Source organism: Panthera onca, chromosome F1 (genome assembly GCF_046562875.1).
Source record: "Panthera onca isolate mPanOnc1 chromosome F1, mPanOnc1 haplotype 2, whole genome shotgun sequence".
In the NCBI taxonomy this organism is placed as follows: Eukaryota; Metazoa; Chordata; class Mammalia; order Carnivora; family Felidae; genus Panthera; species Panthera onca.
Genome location: NC_138355.1, coordinates 14,585,373 through 14,605,600, shown reverse-complemented (window position 1 = coordinate 14,605,600; position 20,228 = coordinate 14,585,373). Strand labels below are relative to the sequence as shown.

The 20,228-nt window shown below is 45.0% G+C and overlaps 1 long non-coding RNA gene across 2 annotated transcripts in view; it reads left to right on the top strand.

Moving 5' to 3' along the window:
- The window catches only part of LOC132685999 (uncharacterized), a 45,618-nt gene that overhangs the window by 4,524 nt on the left and 20,866 nt on the right, over window positions 1–20,228 (top strand). Inside the window, exon 1 of one of the 2 annotated variants that reach the window (XR_009613390.3) lies at window positions 13,306–13,385. The exons of the other annotated variant lie outside the window; for it this stretch is intronic. This is a non-coding gene — a long non-coding RNA (uncharacterized LOC132685999). Of the gene's footprint in view, window positions 1–13,305; window positions 13,386–20,228 lie in introns of those variants that run through there. 2 annotated transcript variants of the gene reach the window in all.

Here is a 20,228-nt window from a genome sequence, read left to right as displayed (position 1 = left end):
CCAGCTGGCAGTGGCGGCAAGGGGTAGCCGTGGTAGGAGGCTGGCTCCCGTGTGGACTCTAGGACAACCCTAGGTGGCCGAAGGGCCAGATCCCATCCTCCTGCTCTGCCCTCGCTGGGCCTCGGGGCGTAGCTTATCAGGGGGGCCTCGGTTCCTGGTTCCTCTTCCTCCTCCTCTCACCATCTCTGTCGGTAACTGGTACCTTTCAGGGTAGCAACACTGTCCTCGGAGTCTGGAGAGCAAATCAGAGGTGCTCAGGGGCTCAAGGCCGGCTGGCCAGCGGGCGTTCCCTCCCCTCGCGGGCGCTCGCCCATCCTCCTCCAGTCCAGACCTTCCACCCTGGCTGTTGGAGTCAGTCAAGCTGGCACGGACCAGGCTCTCAGCCCCCTGCGGCTTATTTGCCAAAAATATTTCTGCAACTGGAATGCAATTTGGAAAATGTCTTAACAAACAGAGTAGCTTGGAGAATATTTTAACTTCCCTGATCAAGGTATGAGGCACTACTCTTCCGGATAATATAGCTCTCCCAGCGCTTAGAGATGGAGATCCTGGTTCACCCCCGTCCCTGACATCACCCCGGTCCCTTCAGTTGGACACCTTTCAAACGGAATTTGACGGGATCCCAAACATAACACGCTTAGGGTGCAGAGAGATGCTTAAGAGCCTGGCTCAGAGAACTTTGACTAGGGGGGGAAGAAAAGTCCAGAGACGAGTCTGTCCCACTATCCTACTCTCACTAGCCATGCAGAATCACTTTGATAAAGGCAACTTTTGGAGAACTACTCAAACATTTAGAAGATAAGAGTATACATATTTATATGCATATAAATATATATGTAAGGCTCACATACCCACACGTATACAACATATATAATATATAACATATATATCATATATAACACATATATCGTATAGATCATGTATATATGATACACACATATCATACGATATATATACATCTTCTTCCTCATTTGACTGATGCTGTGATTGTGTTAGCAATAACGATGACCTTCCTTTGCAAATGCTTATTAAACCGACAGAATGAAGAAGGCCATGATTACTCCTTGGTTTTTAAATTAAATTGCAGGGTATCTTTAATCAATCAACCCTACCAATGAACCAACAAGTGCCTTTCCTGAGAGCAACTGTCAAATGAACAAGTAAATGGCTGGAAGTGAACAATAGGCAAAATGTAGTGGTTTATTTATTGTTGATGGACACTGACCTCTTTATAGACTTCAGTTTTAGCTTTTATGAATATGTCAAGGGCAAAGTACAGAATCCAGGTATGCAATAAGATCCTTGTGTAATGGGGCATTCACTACTCTGAGAGCGGAGAGACCTGAATTCTAGTATCAACTTAGTTGTTAAATGTTGACCTTAAGCAAACAAAAATGCCTGGATCTCGGATTTTGTAAAATCAGAGGAATTACACTAACAGGTTTAGTAGGTTGCTTACATCTTAAATATTCCAGATTTTACAGGGATACATGCATTTAGTCAATTATTTAATACAGGAAGCTCACAAGAAATAATAGCTCTTATCATTAGTGCATGCTGCCACCAGGTGAGGGTAATGTTTTGCCCATAAGATCGTGTGCTCCAAATTGTAGGCTTTTGCCATACCTGTGTTGTATCTGGGCATGCCGTATCTATATCCTATCTGAAACATATGTAATACTCTCACCTTTTGCCTCCTTTAAAACAAATATTTGTTTAAACATTAAGCTTAGCCATTATCACGTACTTGCTGGCCCGCGTCTCGGTCTGCTCATGATCTGATTTTATCTATCGCCTATAAATGCTTCTTGGCCTGGAAGCTTGGGCTGGGCTCCTGGTAGGAATAATATAGTACATATCTGGGCCACTAAGATCCTGAAAAAAAAAACAAAAAAAAAACCTTGTCCAACCAGAAAAAAGTCATTTCCCTATTTCTCCTCAGGACGGGGGGAAAACAAAAATGGCTGGATCTCAGTTTTTGTAAAATTAGGGGAATTACACTAACAGGTTTAGTAGGTTGCTTACATCTTAAATATTCCAGATTTTACAGGGATACATGCATTTAGTCAATTATTTAATACAGGAAGCTCACAAGAAATAATAACTCTTATCATTAGTGCATGCTGCTACCAGGTGAGGGTAATGTTTTGCCCATAAGATTGCCCATAAGATTTATGCTTTGCATAAAGATCCTAGATATTAACAGTTTAATTATATGCCTACTGAAAATGTACACATTATAGCAGGCATTTTTGATAAAGAAATTTTAGGTCGTTTTCTTGGTGAGCATCTTTTACTTTAAAAACCTGCGTAGGAAGTGCACTATTTTAACAATAGCCTACCTGAAAAGACTTGCTTATTTTTATTATTGGGTACAGTATGGTAAATAAAACAAAAACATAAATTCACAGGGTTTTCCAAACTCTTTTATACTAAGAGTTTCAGGAAAGAAGGCCCTTCTCATGAGCTTGGTTTCGGTGCCCAAAGCTTAATCCCGTGACCTTCAGTAGCGAGATCATACCCACAACATGTGGCAGCTGGAGACAAAGAAGGAAGGACATTAGGAAACATTCAGAGGACAGAATGTCTGGCATTAAAACCTCCCATTAGCACCAGAGCCTGCCTTCGGCACACAGATCTATTCTGTTGATTTTGGCAGTGCGTCTACCTTGTCATGCCAATAAAGTTAACTGAGGTTGAAAATTGATTGATAACACAACGCAGTTCTGTCTGTCTCTCCTTTCCCTTGGTCTGCGATTTGGCTTAGCTGAATGTGGCAGAACCCCCTCTTTCCGTCCCCGTGTTCTTCCTCCTCTCTGGGTCAGGACCTGGGTAGCCCCTTCCTGTGGGAGAGGCAGGCTGCCTCAGGAAATCGTCTTTCCTGGCCTCCTCCTACATCTACAGGCACTTGATGTCTGTTTAAGGAAAATTTAGCTGCTATGTACTCTGCGAAGTGTATTCAATGGTGTTCTGTCTACAGACGTATGTGTGCCTAGTTAATCCATTTAGGCAGAAAAAAAAAATAACATGACTCTAGCTAAAATAGTCTCAGCAACATGAGAAATGCTTTAGCACCTGTTCCACAGCTCACGGGGCATCCTTCTGACCTTGCAGAAGCTTGGATGCATCCTTCTGACCTTGCAGAAGCTTCTGGACCTTGCCGAAGAGGTGTGCCCCCGGGAACTGTGGATGGAAAAGAGACTGGAGGGGCGAGAGTGCCTGCGAGGTCTCAACCTGAAAGGACAGGAAGGGGAAGGAAGGAGCTACTTGGAAACTACAGGCTGTTAGATCTGCAGAGCTCTCTGGTGCTTTCTGGTAGAACCTCCTCATATTGTAGGCAAAGAGGCACAGTCCCCAAAGGGTAGTCGTCTGCCCAAAGACACGTGGCTGATTCAGTGACGAAGCCAACTTGGAATCCCGGGTTTCCTGACTCCTAGTCTGGTAGTGTTTTCCTTACACCACACTGTCTGTTTTACTTGTGAGAGCTACTGGCGCTTCTGGGAGACAACGGACTCTAATCGCAACCTCACCGCTGATGTTGGACATGACTTTGGGTGAGTCACTCTCTCGGAGCCTGTTTCGCTCTTTCTTTCAGCTGGGACAGCGCCGGGCCAAGGGGACGCACAGCTACAGCTCAAGCATTCTGGAGATAGGTGCACTCTAGATGTTTTTATTCTGTGTGTTTCAAGGAATGTTCTGAGCGGTCGATTGTACCCACACGTGTCTGCTTTCTTTGTTTTTCTCTACCTGGAGATTGCTTGGTCTCCTGATCAGAGCGTGTTAGAAGCAGACTAAATCTGACTGCTTCTGTATACGAGTTTCGCTTATTCCAGAGATCAACCAAATTCTGCTAGCACGTGAATCCTTCCCTTTGAGGCTGCCCCCAGAATGGCTGAGAAAGTGATTGCACCCCGTAAATCGAGACAGTGAAAACACAACACACAGCTGGGGCTCTCTTAGAATGACCGCCCTTCACAATTTGACCGGGACATTACAAGAGAGTAATGACTTGGGCGTTTTTGGCTTTGAGCGAATCTAAAAGTTGAAATGGTGCGAACTTCTAAAACGGACACACGAGGCAATAGCTACTCACGTTATTAAACGATTCTTTGCGCTTCTTGCAGACTTTTCTTCCATTAGCGTAATGGAGAACGCAGCTCAATTTGTACACATCTATTGCGCAAAGTAGCTGACCCCAGATATGCAGAACGCGTTCAGAACCTCGTCTTTGCCACACACGCGCTACAGTCCTAACAATCTCTGTCTTCTCCCGTTATTGACTCATATTAAAGACGTAGAAAACTGAAAAAATAACGTACGTCTTCTCTACAAGGCACGTAGAACTATTAGGACAGAATAGAAGGTCACCTGCGGTAGGTTTCTAGGAATTGCTTGGTCGGAGGCCATTCTTACTTTAAGGCTGTTGATGTACATCTTCAAACTGCCCTATAGAAAAGTGGTACCCCTCCCCCCCGCCATCTGTGAGTTATTTTTTCCCCTGCACTCCCACAGCCATGCCCATTATATTTTAAGATACTATTTTTTAGAACAGTTTTAGGTTCACAGCAAAATTAAGAGGAAGGTACAAAGATTTTCCCACACCCAGTCTGCCCCCACACCTGCACACCCCCTTGCCCCGCAGAGTGCTACGCTTGTTACAACTAGTGAAACCGTATTGGTACAACCTAACCACTCAAAGTCCATCGTTTACATCAGGGTTCACTTTGGGTATTGGACGTACTATGGGTTTGGACAGATAGATGGTGGCGTGCATCCGTCATTATGGCATCGTACAGAGTACTGTGACTGCCCTAAAAGTCCTCTGCATCGTGACTGTTGGTCCCTGCTGTCACCTCTTTTCCCCAGCCGAATCTTGCCAATCATGGGTCTCTTCACTGTGTCCAGAGTTTCTCCTTTTCCAGAAGGTCGTATAGCTGAAGTCACACCATATGAAGCCTTTTCAGATTGGCTTCTTTCAACTCGGCAATAATAGGCATTTAAGGTTTTTCTATGCCTTTCCATAGCTTAGTCGTTCGTTTCTTTTCAGCACCGAATAATATTCCATTGTCTGGATGTCGCACGGTTTATTTATCCATTCACCGACCGAAGGGAAGGGCATCTTGGTTTGTACCCAATTCTTGGCAATTATGAATGAAGCTGCCGTAAACTCTACGTGCAGGTTTTTGCGTGGATATAAGTTTTCAATTCCTTTGGGTAAACGAGGTAAAAGTGTGTTTAGCTTTGTAAGCAATTGTCAAACTGCCTTCGATAGTAGCTGTGCTATTTTGTATTCCCACCGGCAATGAATGAGAGTGTCTGTTTTTTCACATCTTCGCCAGCATTTGGTATTGTCGGTGTTCTTGATTTCGGCCATTCCGATAGGGATGGGGTGGTATGGCGTTGTCATTTTAATTTGAATTTCCATGATGAGAGATGACGTGGAGTTTATTTTCACACACCCTAATTGCCATCTGTATATCTTTTTTGGTGAGGTGCCTGCTAAGACTTGGCCCATTGTCCTATTTGGGTCGTTTGGGGGGTTTCTTCTTGTTGTTGAGTTTTAAACGTTCTCTGCATATTTTACATACTAGCTCTTTGTCATATGTGCCTTTCGCAAATATTTTCTCTCAGCCTGTTGCTTGTCTTCTTGTTCCCTTGACAGTGTCTTTTGCAGAGCGGACATTCTTATTAATTTTAATGAAGTTCGGCTCATCAACTGTTACTTTCATGGATCGCGCCTTTGGTGTTGTCTAAAAAGTCATCCCCATATCCGGCATCATCCAGATCTTCTGCATGACCTTCCAGGACTTTTGGACTTTTGTGTTTTACATTTAGGTCTCTGATCCATTTTTTAAGATGCTTGTGTCATTTTGAGAGAAAGAGAGAGAGAGAGGCAGAGAGAGAGGGAGACAGAGCATACAACGCGGGCTCCACACTGACAGGAGAGAGCTCGATGAGGGGTTCTAACTCATGAACCATAAGATGTTGAACCAGCTGAGCCACCCAGGTGCCCCTCTGATCCATTCTGAGTTAATTTTGGTGAAGGGTGTAAGGTCGGTGTCTAGATTCTTTTCTATTTTTTTTTTTTTACATATGGATGTCCAGTTTTAGCACCATTTGTCAAAAAGACTATCTTTGCTCCGTTATATGGTCTTTGCTCCTTTGTCAAAGGTCAGTTGACTATTCTTATGTGCGCCTATTTCTATCCTGTTCAATTAATTTTCTATTTTCTGTTCTTTTGTTAATACCACACTGTCTTGATTATTGTAGTACCATTGTAGGTCTTGAAGTCAGGTACCTCAGTCCTCTGACTTCCTTCTCTTTCAACACTGTGTTGGCTATTATGGGTCTTTTGATATACGTTTTAGAATCAGTTTGTTAATGTCCACAAAATAACTTGCTGGGCTTTTGATTTGGATTGCACCCAATCTACAGATGAAGTTGAGAAGGACTGACATTTTGACAAGATTGAGTCTGCCTATCCATGTTCATGGACTGTCTTTCCAATTATTTCATTCTTTAATTTCTTTCATCAGTTTTGTGGTTTTTCTCATAGCGATCTCCTACTTACTTTTGGAATCATTTTTAATATTTACATACAAAAGATAATCACTTTCTTTAGACACATGCACAGGTCTCTAATAGCCAACAGGGGCAGAGGAAATGAGGTCCCGCCCTGTCCCCCACAGTCCCCATCCTGTGGTTGAAGCCACTGCCCAGCCCTCCCTCCTTCCCAACATGGCAACTCACAGAGGTCGCTTTACTCTTTGGTCGTAATGCGTTATGTATTCCGCGGTGGGTGCGTGTCCCTTCCCAACATCTCCATGCTTAAAACCAAAAAATGGTTAGGGGTACATCCTTCCCAGTGGCATCAGTTCCTAAGCTATAGTGGGATAGCTGAGGAGATCCGGTCACGAGTTCTTTCGTGAAAGGGGTGCGAGGGCCAGAGCTGGGGTAGCTGTGGGCATTGCTGCACTCTGGTATCAGAGTGAGGACAGAAGAGATGGGACAGCACGGAGGGCATAGTGGCAAGCGGGAGGGGGGGGGGTCTTGGTGAGACCCTGGGGACCGTTCTCCCCACCAGGTTTAGATAGATCGATGTACCAAAGTTAAAAAAAAAAAAAAAGAATCCAAATAATCTCCACTCCAAACACTGTTGACGTTTCAAACTTGTCCCACCGAGATAAGTCATACAGCAGTAACCATCTAGATCTTTCCAGGAAGTTAAGGTAGAGTCCCTGTACATGCGGTGTTAGATTTATACCTAAGAATTTCATTTGGGGAAATGGTAATGAAATTGGTATTGTGGTTTTTTTCTTTTTCCTTTTTGGAACTCAAATATTTATTGAATGAATAAATTCAATAAATAAATAAGTAAATAATAAATTCACCTTTCATCTGAAGCCTTTTCTGTTACAATAACTTTATTTTATTTTTTTATTATTATGTTTGCATCGTGACAAGTGCACTCCTTAATCCCCATCACCTATCTCACCCCCCTCGCCCCCCCCCCCCCACCTCCCCTCTAGTAACCATCAGTTTGTTCTCTGTAGTGAGGAGTCTGTCTCTTGGTTTGCCTCTCTCTCCTTTTCCTTTGTTCATTTGTTTTGTTCCTTAGATTCTGCAAATAAGATCATACGGTGTTTGTCTTTCTCCGGCTCATTTTATGTAGCGTTATGCTCTCATCGGTTTAGCAAATGGCAAGATATTATTCTTTTTTATGGCTTTGCCCATTCATCTTCTTTGCCCACTCATCTTCTTTGTCTGTTCATCTACCAATGGACACTAGGGCTGCTTCCATCGTGTCCCAAGAGGGTGATTCCTGGATCGTAGGGTAGTTCGATTTTCGTTCTTCGAGGACGCTCCCTACTCTTCTCCACAGTGGCTGCACCGGTTTGCGTTCCCACCAACAGTGCTTTCTTTTTCTCCATGTCCTCGCCAACACTTGTAATGTCTTGTTTTGATTTTTAGCTCAGCTCACAGGCGTGAGGTGGTCTCTCATTGTGGTTTTGATTTGCATTTCCCTGATGAGGAGGGATGTGTGCCTGTTGGCCCTCTGGAGGTCTTCTTTGGAGAGGTATCTCTGTTCGTGCCTTCGGGCCATTTTTAAATTTGATTATTTTGTTTTTTGGGTGTTGAGTTTCGTAAATTCTTTATGTGTCTTGGATGCTAGCCCTTTATCGGACATGCCATTTGCAAATACCTTCTCTCACTCCATAGGCTGCCTTTCACTTGTGCCGACTGCTTCCTTTGCCGTGCAGAGGGTTTTTGTTTTGATGCAGTCCCAATAGTCCATTTTGTATTTTGTTTCCCTTGCCTCAGGAGACATATCTAGAAAAATGTTGCTATGGTCGATTTCTCAGAGAAATGATTGCCTGTTCTCACTTCGAAGATTTTTATGGCTTCAGGTCTCACATTTAGGTCTTTAATCTGAGTTTATTTTTGCGTATGGTCCAATTTCACTGTTTTGCACGTTCTTGTCTGGTTTTCCCAACACCGTTTGTTGAAGAGACTGTCTTTTTTCCCATTGGATGCGCATTCCTCCTTGGTCAAAAATTAATTGGAGATGTGATTATGGGTTTATTTCGGGGCTTTCTAGTCTGTTCTGTTGATCTGTGCGTCCATTTTTGCGCCAGCATCCTGCTGTTTAAATTACTACCACTTTGGACTACAATTTGAAATCTGGAACTGTAATACCTGTTCTGTTTTTCTTTGTCGAGATTGGTTGACTTTTGGGGGTCTTCTGAGGCTCCGTACACGTTTTAGGATTGTCTTTTTTGGTTCTGTGGAAAGTGCTATTGGTACTTTTAGGGGCGTTGCATCAAACCTGTAGATTGCTTTGGGAAGTATAGACATTTTAGTAATATTTGTTCTTCTAACCCATGAGCACGGAATGTCTTTCTAGGTCTTTTTTTTTTTTTTAACGTTTATTTATTTTTGAGACAGAGAGAGACAGAGCATGAACGGGGGAGGGGCAGAGAGAGAGGGAGACACAGAATCGGAAGCAGGCTCCAGGCTCCGAGCCATCAGCCCAGAGCCCGACGCGGGGCTCGAACTCACGGATCGCGAGATCGTGACCTGAGCCAAAGTCGGACGCTTAACCGACCGAGCCACCCAGGCGCCCCTCTAGGTCTTTGAATTGTCTTGAATTTCTTTCATCAGTGTTTTCCAGTTTTCCCGCAGTACAGATCTCTCGCCTCTTCGGTTGTTTATTCCTAGGTACATTATTGATCTTAGTACAATTGCCAATGGGATCGTTGGTTTTCTTAATCTGTCTTTCTCCTGCCTTATTGCTAGTGCATAGGAATGCAAAAAGACTTCTGTGCATTGATTTTGTACCCAGTGAGTTCACTGAGTTCAGTTATCAGTGCTCTTCATTTCTCGGTTGCGTCTTTAGGGTTTTCTATACGTAATATAATGTCACCTGCAAATCGTGAGAGTTTTACTTTCTCCTTACCGGTTTGGATGCCTTGATTTCCTTGTTTTGTCTACTTGCTGTGGCTAGGACTTCCAGTACTATGTTGAATGAAAGTGGTGAGAGGGGACATCCCGGTCTCATTCCTGAACTCAGGGGAAACGGTATTGTGGTCTTCATTTCGATTTTCACGTTGTCATCACTGGCATATGATAATTAAAATTTTTTTAATGCTTATTTTTGAGAGAGAGAGAGAGAGAGACAGAGTGCAAGCAGGGGAGGGGCAGAGAGAGAGGGAGACACAGAATCCGAAGCAGGCTCCGGGCTCCGAGCTGTCAGCACGGAGCCGGGCGCGGGGCTCGAACTCACGGACGGCGAGATCATGACCTGAGCTGAAGTCGGAGACTCCGCCGACTGAGCCGCCCAGGCTCTAACCTTCCTATAACCGCTTATTGGTTTCAGGAGTTTTGGTTATTGTTGCTGTCGCTGTCCTTGATCCATTTGGATTTTCTGTATCGATGACCAGGTCATCTGCAAAAACATAGGTGGGCGAAAATAACCAGGGGTGGGTAGGATTCACATCAGTGAAACAGCAAAGGATGGGCTCAGGTGGGGGGTTTGGAGTGAGAGGCAAGCGTGTACTTGTCCATGGGACCCCGCAGCAGGGACAGAGTTGAAGGTGCAGATTGTGGAGAATGGTGAGCACCAGCTTAGAGAAAAGGCGTGGGACCATGTTGCAAAGCAGGACAGACGCCAGGCGCTGGGGCCGGAGCTTTTTACATAGACAGTTAGGGACTCCTGGCAATTCTTGAGAGGAGAGCAATAAAACGAAAACCTCCGGGTTGGGATTAATTTGGGGATTTGTTTCAGGCTGTCTGGGAAATAAGAGGGACTGACGTCAAGGAGGCTGATTCTGTGATAACCCCTCAGAATTGCTTTCTGGAAAACGGAGGGAATTTTCTCACCTTCCAAAGATTGAGATGAAATTGTTAAAAAATTTTTTTTTTTTAACGTTTATTTATTTTTGAGACAGAGAGAGATGGAGCATGAACGGGGGAGGGGCAGAGAGAGAGGGAGACACAGAATCCGAAGCAGGCTCCAGGCTCTGAGCCATCAGCCCAGAGCCCGTCGCGGGGCCTGAACTCATGGACCGCGGGATCGTGACCTGAGCCGAAGTCGGACACTTAACCGACTGAGCCACCCAGGCGCCCCTAAAACTTATTTTTTTTAATGTTTGTTTATTTTTGAGAGGAGGGAGGGGCAAGGAGAGAGGGAGAGAGAGAATCCCAAGCAGGCTCCGCGCCGACATGAGATCGAGACCTGAGCCGAGATCGAGAACCCGACGCTTAACCAACTGAGTCACCCAGCTGCCCCAAGTTGTTGTTTCCTAATTGAACGTATACTGTGCAAACGTCTGAGGAAACACAGCTAAGCGTAGGTGTGGAGCCATTGTAACCTAGCATTTCTTCAGGGGGTTTTACACTTTTACAAAGAACCTCCACGTCCATTGTCTCAGGGGACTCGAGAGCGGAACCTTAGGGATGAGAAAACTGTTGCCCAAGGTCGCAAAGCTAGCAACAGGTGAAGCCGGCACATTATTTTAAGAGGACAGTTCTATTTATCAAAATTGAACTGAGAACATTTCTGGAATTATAATCTAATAGGAAACATGGTTTGATTTTTAAATATCAAACGCAGAGAATCTCTGATGAATACAACTTTTGCAGGAAGTGAGTTTCCCCTGCCTTTTTTTTTTTTTTTTCCTGATAATGACTAAAATACCACCACCGGAGGCACCTTTTTTTTTTTTCCCTGAACATATTGCAAATCCCACCACTTACATTAATGGCTATTAGTCTTTCTAGCTCATCAGCAAAAACCCCACCGTTGATGTAATACGAACATGTTTTTGAGGGCTTACTGTGTGTGAGGCACTGTGGTGAAACATTTCCTGTATCATCTCATTTATTTCCTTCCAAGACCCTCTAAGGGAGGCATTGCTCTGATTCTGCTCTCATTTTCCAAAATGGGAAAACTGAGGCTTCGTGAGAGGGTAAGAACTTGAACAAGTTCGCCCAGCCGAGAGGTGGGGCAGCCAGGAATCAAGGCCAGCTTTGTCCTAATGGAGCGTCTTAGCCATTCTGGAATAAGCTCAAGACATTTCTCTGGTTTCATATCCTGGGAAGCTCCTGGACACTCTGGCAGGAGCCAGGGAGTATCCTGTTGTTCCTTGTCACTTGAGTGACAAACCCCTGAGCAGCTCAGCCAGCAACCGATCCTCAGGGGAGAGCTGACATTTCGCTCAGCCTGTTCTGTCTGGTTTTTGTCCCCTTCTCTTTGCCGATAGGAATTAATTAGTGCCGGTAAGAGGTCATCGGATTGTGAAAGGGATTCCAATAAAGCAGCTATAGGAAAATACCCTTGGTAGGTAGCAATAGTCTGCGTTTGCTGCACAGGATGTGTACGCCTTCAAACACGGTGCAATCTGTATACAGGTGAGTCACATGTCTATCCCAAGCGAGTTCATGTGTCAGGGGAAGAAAACAAAGCAGAGATGGGATTCGCAAAGTCTCCCCAAGGCCGTAGATCGAGGCCGACCACAAAGTCGTCGCTGTCAGCCTTACAGCTGTAACAAGGGGGGACCTGCACGGAGCAGGGGCTCATCCCTAGGGAGAGTCTAGAACGGAAACCTCTCCCGAACTCTGCCAAGCAAGGCAGTGGGAAAAGCGGTTGAATGCACAGCACACTCTGGATTCTGGAATCGGAATTATCGGCCAAAGGTTAAATAATCAAAGAACTCTACGCTTCAAATTCCTCAGGGGCGAGAGGGGCATGATACAGGTGCCTTCTGTGCAGGGTTATCGTGAGGATAGTGAGATAGCTGTGGTGAGATGCTGAGCAAAGCGGCCCGCGCCTTCCCAGGTAACGGCAAATATACGTGCAATGCTCCAGCAAGAAACAAACTCCTTTGGCATAAGCTGTTGGTTTCAAAAAAGAGAGAGGCATCCTGTTGTTATGGGGAAAACATATTAACTGAGCACCTATGCTGTGGTGCTCACAGCACCAGGTTTGGATTAGAGGTTTGGATTAGATTGAATCGTGTATTATCGTTCCCAGTTCGTAAGTGAAAATGTGAAAATTCAACTAATTGGCTCAAGGTCAGGTGGGAAAACCACAATTTTAACTCAGGTTCTGTCTGACTTTCAAGTTTCCGCCTTATGGTATCATGTCTCAGGCACACATGTTTCAGGCACGAGATACAGAGTTAAGATGTTTCCGGGAGTTCACGCCTTAGCACGACTGAATTCTGCCGCCCCCCTGCTTACAGGACTCCAAGTCCACAAAAGTGGGGCATTCAAATGTTGACAGGTGTCAGACAGGGGTCTCTCACCGCATGTGAGAAAGTTAGCGGGGTCCACTGGATATTGACTCACGGAGAATGCTGAGCCCCGGTGATAGGCAGACAATAGGGAGTAGTGGGGACTGGGGTGAGCTGGCAAGCTGCATCACCGCTCCACCGTGGCCCATTCTGGTCACACGTACAAGTGGTTTTTGCAAAAATCTTGCCATTTTTTTGAGAGAAGACCAACATTTAGACTTGCATCTGGAACTACATTAAATTTTTTTCATTACGCTTTTTCGTGTGAAAGAATTGTAGATTCGCACGCAGGTGTAAGGAATAATATAGAGAGCTCCCTGGTGGTCCGTTACCCAGTTTCCCCCAAAGGTAACATCTTGCAATATTATAACGAGGGTTGGCATTGATATAGGCGAGGTACAGAATATTTCCATCCTCGTAAGAATCCCTCATGTACAAGAGAAGAAAACTACAAACACCGAGGACTCATCACAAATATAAACGCAAAAATCTGTTCTGTGGAATCTCTTTCAGGAAACAGATGAGGAGGGAACATTTCCCAGTGTATTTTATGAAGCTAGTGTTACTCGGATATTAAAACTAGACAAAACGGTACGAAAAAAGATTTCTCTTACTGAAAAAAAAAATTAGTAATTACATTTCCTTAAGAGTTGATAGAGTTGTTAGACCCCCCCGATATTCTATAGATATAAACTATGCTGATAACACTATTCAGCTGCAAACAAGTCTACCTTCCGTCAGAAGGAAAGGACAACTTCAAGGTTGTGAGCTTGAAGCTCTGTGGGCTGTGAGCTCACAGAATGGATCCTTGAGCCACAGAGGTCTTAGAACCTAAAATCTGCCCAGCTGGATTGCAAAATGGGTCGGGATTAGTAACTCCCGTCTTCCTTCCTTTTTTCGTTTTGAGTGGGAATGTCGATAATTTGGTAACTGATGCCTGTCCTATCACTGCGTTTTGGGAGAAGCTGACTTGGTTTCTAGGTCCGTAGATGGAGAGGAAGTTTGCTCCAGGCTGGATGTAATTGAGAGTCTTCCCATAACTGTGCAAATGACTGCGATGATGACATTTGGAAATTTGAGTTGATGAGCATTTGGACTTTGCGTTTGTGCCGTAATGGATTGAGACTTTTGAGGACCTCGGGGTGGGGTGAATACACTTTGCCTGTGGGCGGGGCATGAATCTTTGGGAGCCAGAGGGCAGACTGGAGCAGGCAGAACAGTGGCTCTTCTGAGAAGTTCACGCCCTCATCCCCAGATCGTGTGAATAGATGACCTTTGCCATGGCAAAAGGGACTTTACAGACGTGATTGACCATCTTGAGACGGGGAGGTTATCCTGGATTCCCTTGGTGCACCCAAGAAAAGCACAAGGGTCCTTGCAAGTGAAAGAGAGGGACAAGGGAGTGACTGTCGATGTGACGCCATGTGAGAAGGACTGGCACAGACTGCTGGCTTTGAAGACGGGGGAGGGGTCATGAGCCAAGGAACGAGGGCACAGCCTCAGGAAGGTGGACATAGACTCTTCACTGGTGTCCCCATGAAGTCACACAGTCTTGACGCACCTTGAGTTTAGCCCGATGAGACCCACTTTGGACTTCTGACCTCCAGAACTGTAAGATATTAAATTTGTTTTTTAAAAAAATTTTTTTAATGTTTATTTATTTTTGAGAGAGACAGAGAAAGAATGCGAGTGGGTTAGGGGCAGAGAGAGAGAGGGAGACACAGAAGCAGAAGCAGGCTCCAGGCTCCGAGCTGTCAGCACAGAGCCCGACGCGGGGCTCGAACTCACGAGCTGTGAGATCATGACCTGAGCCGAAGTCGGACGCTCAACCGACTGAGCCACCCAGGTGCCCCAAATTTGTTTTGTTTTAAGATAACTAAGTTTGCGATAATTTGTCACGGCAGCAGTAAGAAACTAAGGCAAGTCCATACGCTGAGTTTTAATTTTGATTGCTGTATTTTTCAGTTCTATAACGTCCATTTTGCTCTTTTTTGTATCTTCTGTTTCTTTGCTGAGGCTATCTTTTTTAAACTGTGGGTTTTTTTTTTTTTTTAGTTAAAAATGTTTTTTATTTGAGAAAGAGAAAGAGAATCTCAAGCAGGTTCCACGCTCAGCACGGAGCCCAACGTGGGGCTTGATCCCACGATGCTGGGGTCATGACCTGAGCCCAAGTCAAGAGTCAGATGCTCAACCGACTGAGCCACCCAGGCACCGTGAGGGTTTCAAATTTTTTTTTTTTAATAAGTTTCAAGCACGTTCACAATTGCTTGTGGAGGAATTTTTATCTTGGGCAGTTTTGAAATCTTTGTCGAGTAAGATTACTCATTACTGCCTGATAGGCCCCCCCCATGAAGGGGGAGGTGAGGGCTGTCTACTAGTCATAGCGGATGAAATCCTGGCTCTCTTCTTGGCCATCTCCGACACCACCCCAGTTGGGCGGTTGGGGTTAGAGCCTCACAAGAGTGGAAATCAAGGCTTCTCACTAATGGGTGGGGGTGGGGCCACAGATCTTTTTCTGTGGTGTCTGGCTGGAGTAGAGCAGTTATTGTGTAAACACTTTGGGTCTTCTTGGGCTGCCCTTCTGTCCTTCTGTCATTCAGGCTTCACAAAGCAGGCTTTCTTGGAGCTTTTGTTATTTGTGCCTGTTATTGGCACGAGCATTTCTGGATTGCAGGTTTCTTTTTTTTTTTCAAAAAAAATTTTTAATGTTTTTATTTATTTTTGAGGGAGAGAGAGAGAGACAGAGCATGAGTGGGGGAGGAGCAGAGAGAAAGGGAGACGCAGAATCCGAAGCAGGCTCCAGGCTCCGAGCTGTCAGCACAGAGCCCGACGCGGGGCTCGAACTCATGAACCGTGAGATCATGATCTGAGCTGAGCTGAAGTCGGAAGCTGATCCGACTGAGCTGAAGTCAGATGCTTAACTGACTGAGCCACCCAGGCGCCCCAGGATTGCAGGTTTCTTTAGTTCTAAGCCTGGGATATGTGAGCCAAGAAGAAAATTCTTGGAACTCACTATCGTGTTGTTTCTTAGGTCCTGAGACTCCTACCCAACGTGGCTTCCCTTTTTTATTTTCTAGAGTCTTCTGTTTTATGTACAGTGTTCAAGGTTTTAGTTGTACTTAGTGGGAGGTGTGGAACAAGGTAAGTCTGCTCCAGCTTTCCGGAAGTGAAAATCTGTCCTCATTTTTTTAATGTTGGTAACCAGTTAAAAGTAACAGTAACAAATTTCGGGAAGGGATGTCAAAGAAAAACTTTCCCTTTGGTCCAGGGCTCTCTGGTTGTGATTTCTAAATCTTTATTAACAGAAGGAAACTGAAGGACTAGAAATGTTTACTTGTGTATGGATGCCTGTGGTGGCGAGGTGTGATCGGCAAAGGGAGGGATGATAGAAAGATAATTTTGAAGCCTGGAGACCCTGGGGGGAGGGAAGGCCTAGAGGTCAGGAACCTCTAAAACACAGACCCTAGCAGGTGTCTAGAGGGAGAGCTCTTGGCTCCTAAGACCTCTCAGTACTTGAAAGTCCCTGTGTTCAAGTTTTCTGCAGCTACTGCCTTGGAATTTTCTCTTTAGTTACCAACTTAAAAAGAAGAATTTTTTTCTGGTTGTAAAATTAATACAGTTTCATGTTGAGAAAATAGGAAAACTCAGACAAGGAGAAAGAACGAAATACCCCCCCCCCCCCCCCCCCGCCTGCACACCTTTTCTTCAGAAACTGCGGTTAATATTTTGGTGTGTTTCCATCCAGCGTTTTAATCTGTCTATCCATCCATCTATATACATAAAATTGTGGCTATTCCCTCGTATACTTGTAACTGTTTTTCACGCCCTTCCCTTGTCACTGAATAATTTGGAAGCCACGCTTTTGATAACGCTACTGGGTTCCGTTATTTGAAACTTAGCAACATTGCTCCCGTTGTTGAATGGTTTATTGTTTATAATTTCTCACCCTTAGAAATAGTGCTGTGATGAGAACGCTTGGCCGTACATCCTCTTAAATTCTAGACGCGGCAAGGCTTGAGCAAAGGGTATTTAAGACTTTCGTATCCTCAGCTTGTTCTCCCCAAAGACTACCAATTTCTATTTCCACCTCCAGGAGTAGACAACGCTTGCCTCACTACAGTCTTGCAGGCACCGAGAATGATCATTTCAAAAATCTTTGCAAATTGGAAAGCAAAAAGGTCTCTGGTCATCTAATTTGCATTTATTTTGTTCCCGCTGGTGTTAAACATGTCTTTTTGGCCTTTAAAAATTTTTCTGATAACTGCTTTTCGTTACTTGCCATTTTTTTTTTCCATTGTAATTTTTCTTTTTAGTGGTTCGTCTGTCACATGTGTTACAAGGATATTTTTCTAGTGCACCATTGCCTTTTGATTTGTATGTGATGCTAATTGACAGAAAGCAGTTTACAATTTCAAGTCTGTTTGTTTGTTTGGGTTATTTATTTTTTTATATTTTAGAGAGAAGAGAGAACACAAGCAGGGGAGAGGCAGAGAGGGAGAGAGAGAATCTTTTTTTTTTTTTTTTTTGGAAGAAGGAAATAAACTCAATTGTTTATGCATTAAATAACATTATTTCTACAATGCAAAGCCCAGGCCCAGATGTCTTAGATCAACTATAACATACATTTAATGAGGAATCAATACTCAGGACTCCTAAACATCTAGGAATGCTTTTCACTTAATTCTGTGCGTATATTATGCTGTGATAGCAAAGCCATACACAGGCGCCACAAGTAAGGAAAATTGCAGATCAGAATAACCCAGGAATATAGTCACAGAAATCTTTAATAAAATACTAGAAAATGGAAGGTCCTGGGGCACCTGGGTGGCGCAGTCAGTTAAGCGTCCGACTTCAGCTCAGGTCACGATCTCGCGGTTCGTGAGTTCGAGCCCCGCGTCGGGCTCTGGGCTGATGGCTCGGAGCCTGGAGCCTGTTTCCGATTCTGTGTCTCCCTCTCTCTCTGCCCCTCCCCCGTTCATGCTCTGTCTCTCTCTGTCCCAAAAATAAATAAAAAACGTTGAAAAAAAAATTTAAAAAAAAAAAAAGAAAGAAAATGGAAGGTCCTGAAGTCACATAAACTTGTCAACAGATACAGGTAACTACCCTTTAAAACCCCACACCCATTTACAATTTTTAAAAGTCTTCAACAAACTAGGAATAGAAAGGAACTAGTTCACCCCGATAAAGGGCATCTCTGAAAAACCTCCGGGTGACATCATACTTAACAGAACATCATAATAACCACGTATGTTTTCTGAGAGAGAGGGAATCTTAAGCCGGCTCCACGCTCAGCATGGAGCCTGATGTGGGGCTCAATCCCATGACCCTGGGATCGTGAACTGAGCTGAAATCAAGAGTTGGATGCTTAACCAGTTGAGCCACCCTGGCGCCCCATCGAGTCTGTTATTCTTTTATTTGGATTCCTATCAAGCTTTTGTGCTTAGAAAGTTCTTCTCTGTTGGTTCCATTTATCTGCTGCTGTGTAACGAACCACCTCAAAATTTAATGGCTTAAAACAACAGTCTGTCTCCCATTTTATAACTTTTGTAGGTCAGGAATTGGGCAGGCTCAGGCCGGTGGCTTTTCTGCTTCGCCTGATGTTGACAGAAGTCATGGAGTCTCTCTGCGTGGAGAGAAGCCAAGATGGCGTCACCCACATGTCGGGAGCCTTGCGGCATGGCCACAAGGCTGGGCTGAGTAGGGACAGTTCCCTGAATGTTTCCATGTGGCCTGCCCAACGTGCCGCTTAGGTGTAGTCGGAATTCTTACATGGCGCTCAGGGCTCTGAAAGTAGGTGTTCCGGCAAACAAAGCAGAAGCAAGAAAGCCTTTTATGACGTAGCCTTGGATGCCAACCGCTCTGAAGGTCAAAGCAGTTTCCACCTGCCCAGATTCAAGTAGGTTTCATGGGCTCTACCATATTATTCGTGGCCATATTTTCATGTTGCCAGTCTACCCCAGGGTAAGTTACAAGCACACCTGCCTTTCCTTCTAGCTGGTTCCTGCTACTGCTGCTCCTTCTTGCTCTTTCTTCTTATAAACACAGAATCCTTAATCCATCTAGAACATGCTTTTATACAGAATTTACAATGAGGTTCAGATTTGAGTATTTCTCCCTAATAGTAAATGATTTCACTATAACCCTTCCTGGAATAACCATCTCTTCCCCGAGGGCTAACTTTTATGGACACTAGGGCCTGGGTGAATATTCTGTTAGTGGAGGAAAAATAGCCTTGACTTTTCTAGCACTCTTCTCTCTGAGCTAAGAGCAGAACCTCCCAGTGAAGTTCAGCTTTTCAGTCTGAAAAGCACCGGCCGCACCACGGACCCTGGGCTGGCCGACAAGCATCGCTCTGGAAGGTCTCTCTTAGCTGGAAGGACTGTTGACCTAACGCAGAGGGGCTGCTACTTTTCAGGCTGCTTTTCACCGCGGGAGGCTCTGGGGCTGTGAGCCTTGGGCTGCTGCCCTGGGTGTGTCTGGGGTGCTTTTGTTGTTATAATTCCAAGTATAATAGTTCCTGGGGAAGATTGCTTCTGAGATGAAGTAACTTGATTGCTTCCAGTGGGGAAAAGCATTAGCTCACCTCTATTAATGAACTTGGCCCGGCTGGACAAAGGAGGAACTCCAGTACTATGGGGCCGGTTCCCCTTCCCCTCCCCCTCCTCCTCCCCCTCCATCCTTAGGTCTCGGCCAACGCTGGCTCCACCCGCCAAGCCTCCACCCTGGAGGGACCTCTGGCCTGGCCCCCAGCTTCCTCACTGACCTCTCTGCTTCCTCCTCCCCACCACATAGGAATGTGGGGCTGACCCTTGTGTTACAGCTCTCACAATTCTGTGTTCTTCGCCTGGGCTCTCCCTTTGGTTCGTAACAACCCGCATTGTGGCTGCAGTGGTTGTGGCCGCTCCTGTCCTGACTTTTCTGCTATGCTGCTAGCTTTGTGACCTTATCTGGTTTAACTGCACCCACCTAGTTTGGTGAGGTAGCCACTATTATTCCCATCCTGGAGAGAAGTGGATGGCGGAACAAGGATTTTAACCTCGGGAGTCTGCTTAGTGTTTAGACAATGTAGGAGACTCTCTGTCTTCCCTCATACTGATCTCGATTCCTAACCATGGACTGGTATTTCCTTGAAAAAAAAAAAAAAAAAAAAAAAGCCACACGCAGCTGATACCAAGGGCCACAGGGGAAGGACACCTGCCTGAGGACATATAATCCTGTCTGGCAGGAACATTTGAAACTCAGCCCTCCTGAAGGTTTACTTGCCTCATTCCTCTGCTTCCTGCCAGCTCATTCTCTCAGACGAGGCACAGCAGAGATGACTACCCTTCAGTTAACTGGCCACCCCCCCCCCCCACCATCTCCGGGGAGTTTTCTGCATAACTTAATTCTCCAGCTCCGTGGCTCACGTCTTCTTTTTCAAACTCTTTCTTCCAG